Consider the following 3,862-nt stretch of genomic DNA (forward strand, 5'->3'; position numbering starts at 1 on the left):
AAAAAAATGTTCAACATCCTTAATCATCAGGGAAATGCAAATCAAAACAACCTTGAGATTCCACCTCACACCAGTCAGAATGGCTAAGATCAAAAATTCAGGTAACAGAAGATGCTGGTGAGGGTGTGGAGAAAGAGGAACACTCCTCCATTGCTGGTGGGATTGCAAGCTTGTACAACCACTCTGGAAGTCAGTCTGGTAGTTCCTCAGAAAATTGGACATAGTACTACCGGAGGATCCCTCAATACCTCTCCTGGGCATATACCCAGAAGATGTTCCAAGTGGTAATAAGGACACATGCACCACTATGTTCATAGCAGCCTTATTTATAATAGCCAGAAGCTGGGAAGAACCCAGTTGTCCCTTAACAGAGGAATGGATACAGAAAATGTGGTACATTTACACAATGGAGTAGTACTCAGCTATTAAAAACAATGAATTTATGAAATTCTTAGGCAAATGGATGTATCTGGAGGATATCATCCTTAGTGAGGTAACCCAATCACAAAAGAAGTCACTAGATATGCACTCTCTGATAAGTGGATATTAGCCCAGAAACTTAGATTCATCCTATTCTTGTTTCCTATCTCTGCATCGTGCTCGCAGTTCAAAACTTGAGCTCTCTGCTTCCTATTCTAGCCTCCAGACTTGCCACTTCCCTTCCATGATGGACTCTCATCCCTCTGAAACTGTAAGCCCAAATTAACTCGTTCTTCTACAAATTGTCTTAGTCATGGCATTTTATCACAGCAGCAGCAGCAGCAGCAGCAACAACAACAACAACACAGAGTAATTTTAAAAGTCCCACAGACTTTCAACTTTCAACTTTGCAAATGTCTGGGTTTTCTTTAAAATAGGTAAAGTTACCTAACTGTGGTTTCCTGCAAAATGAAAAAGAAATCGAATTCTTTCTTAATCTGAAAGGGGAAACCCAGAGCATAAAAACAACTAAATTGATGTGATTTTTCAACTAGACTATAGTACAACAAATGATACTTCAAATTTTGAAATTTAATCTTTTCCTGCAAGTCTGATACATAGGATTGGTATTTAGTCGTTTTGTCTGCCTATAGGCTACTGTAAGCATTCTTGCTATGTTTAAGATGGCCTAGGGTAAGCTAGCAAGTTCAACAGGTTAGTTGTTTCAAATATATTGTCAGTGTATAATACTTTCAACTCATGAAAAGTTTTTCAGGGTGTACGTAGCCCTATAGCCCTAAATATCTGCATTGAAAAAGAAACTTGGAAGATTGGCACTAGATGGCATCAAGAATTCACAGAAATCTATAGTAACCACAGCAGAACTGGATTATAAAAAATAATTTAGACTATACACCTGAGTGTAAAACTATATATACAACATCTAAAGACAACAAGGAAAAAAATGAACTTGGATAAGGTGGCAAAATTTGAGACAAAATACTAGGGGCATGATAGATATAAGGAATATTTGATAAGCTGAACTTCATTAAAACTTACATACTATAGAAATATGTCAAGAGAATATGAAGACAAGACACAAATCAAGATTAAAACTAGAGAATGGATATATAATAAAAGCTGTTATTAAAAACTCGGAACAGCTGGGCAGTGGTGGCACATGCCTTTAATCCCAGTACTTGGGAGGCAGAGGCAGACGGATTTCTGAGTTCGAGGCCAGCCTGGTCTACAGAGTGAGTTCCAGGACAGCCAGGTATATACAGAGAAACCCTGTCTCTAAAAAACAAAACAAAAAAACAAAAACAAAAACAAAAATAAAAAAAAACAAAGAACAACAACAACAAAACACGGAACAGTCATCTCCTAAACCTCCACAATGAGGGCCAATGAAATGGTTATACATTTTGCCACCAAACCTAGAGTCCTGAGTTGGAGCCCTAAGACCTACATGGTGGAAGGAGACAACTGATTCCTCCAAGTTGTTATCTGGCTTTCACACAGATGCCACAGCATACTCTATCCACAATGCACAAATAAATAACTTAAATGTAATTTTTATTAGATATTTTCTTCATTTACATTTCAATGCTATCCCAAAAGTCCCCTATACCCTCTCCCAGCCCTGCTCCCCTAAAATGTAAATTTTTAAAAAATATTTATTTATTTATTATATGTAAGTACACTGTAGCTGTCCTCAGACGCACTGAAGAGGGCATCAGATCTCACCACGGATGGTTATGAGCCACCATGCGGTTGCTGGGATTTGAACTTCGGACCTTCGGAAGAGCAATCGGGTGCTCTTACCTACTGAGCCATCTCACCAGCCCAAAATGTAAATTTTTAACTCAACAATAAGAAAACAATCTAGTTTTAATGTGAGCAAAGCTCTTGAACAACTCACTGAAAAAGGTAGATACATGGCAAAAAAAAAAATTCAACATTGTTATGGAATTACAGTGACCAAAATTTAAGCATTGACAACACCACACCAAATCATGGCAAGGATGTAGAACACCAGTAACTCCCATATATGTTGTTAGAGGAAAGAAAAATACTAGAGACACTTTTGAAGATACTCTGGCAAAGCCACCATCTGTGCTTTCTGATATTTGCTCAAATGCACTGAAAACTTATAGCTATTCAAAAAGTTGCTTATGGATATAGTTGCTTCACCTGTAATTGTCAAGTTGTCCCTTAGTGGTCAGATGGATAACTATACTACAGCATATCCAAATAATGGAATAGTGTTCACTGCTAAAAAGAAATAAGGTACAAAACCTTGAGAGACGTGGTGAAACTTTAAGCATGTATTACTCAATGAAAGATGATCTGAAAGTGCTATCTATGTATTATGTAATTCTGACTATATACCATTTTTGTAAAGGCCAAACAGAATTAATTTAAAAGATTAGTAGTTGCTAAGGCATAGAGATAGGTAAGAATGAATAGGCAAAAGTTAGACCATTAGAGCAGTGAAAGTATTCTATATAATCCTACATCAGTTGATATGTGTCATATTTTTTTTGTTTTTGTTTTTCGTTTTTTGTTTTTCGAGACAGGGTTTCTCTGTATAGCCCTGACTGTCCTGGAACTCACTTTGTAGACCTGGCTGGCTTCGAACTCAGAAATCTGCCTGCCTTTGCCTCCTGAGTGCTGGGATTAAAGGCATGTGCCACCAAGCCTGGCACGTGTCATATATTTGACAACACCCATGCAATATAGGTAATCAAGAGCAAACTCTAAAACTATAGTTTCAGTGATGTACCGCTACAGTGTCAAATGCTAATGGCTGAAGTTGTGAGAGGGGTTCTATATTACTTTGATCATTTTGTTCTCACATCAGTACCTTCTCAACATTGCAGTAGACATGTTCTTCTTCAGAACTAGACCTTCCTGTCTTGCAACTTTTCCTTCTCATGCTATCTTCAACAAATATGGCCATAATATCTAACCTATATTTTCCAAGTCCCAATCCCCAGGCCAGGCATGAATACTGTAATAAGACTAAAGGATGATCGAACAGCAGCTTTGTGCTAGATTTCTTCCTTCCTTCCTTCCTTCTCTCTCTCTCTCTCTGCCTTTCTTTCTTTCTTTCTTTCTTTCTTTCTTTCTTTCTTTCTTTCTTTCTTTCTTTCTTTCTTACCTTAGGCCAGTTAGCAGATCTGAGTCTGCAGTCCTACTCCTTTCCCCCTACTAGCCTGTAAAATAGGGCTGAGAACAATTCAATGCCTTTGATTTTTGATGCACCTTCTAGAAATTTGTAGGAACAAATGCCTAAGTTCTGACTAGGAATACATACATGCTCTATTAACTGGACTTCTGATTCTGTTCCTCCAGCAACTAGCCAGGACATGCATTTTTCTTTTTCATTTAGAGTCAACCATTTCTAGCCTCTCAGGCTGTCATTTAATATCCCTCTGCT

The 3,862-nt window shown here is 37.8% G+C and overlaps 1 pseudogene across 1 annotated transcript in view; it reads right to left on the reverse strand.

The window, feature by feature from the left end:
- The window catches only part of LOC110286319, a 6,460-nt pseudogene extending 3,078 nt beyond the window's left edge, over nt 1-3,382 (reverse strand). Inside the window, exon 1 of the transcript XR_002377136.1 lies at nt 3,287-3,382. The product of XR_002377136.1 is annotated as a 60S ribosomal protein L32 pseudogene (transcript). The remainder of the gene's footprint in view (nt 1-3,286) is intronic.
- Nucleotides 3,383-3,862: the final 480 nt, after the last annotated feature.

Source organism: Mus caroli, chromosome X (assembly GCF_900094665.2).
Source record: "Mus caroli chromosome X, CAROLI_EIJ_v1.1, whole genome shotgun sequence".
In the NCBI taxonomy this organism is placed as follows: domain Eukaryota; kingdom Metazoa; phylum Chordata; class Mammalia; order Rodentia; family Muridae; genus Mus; species Mus caroli.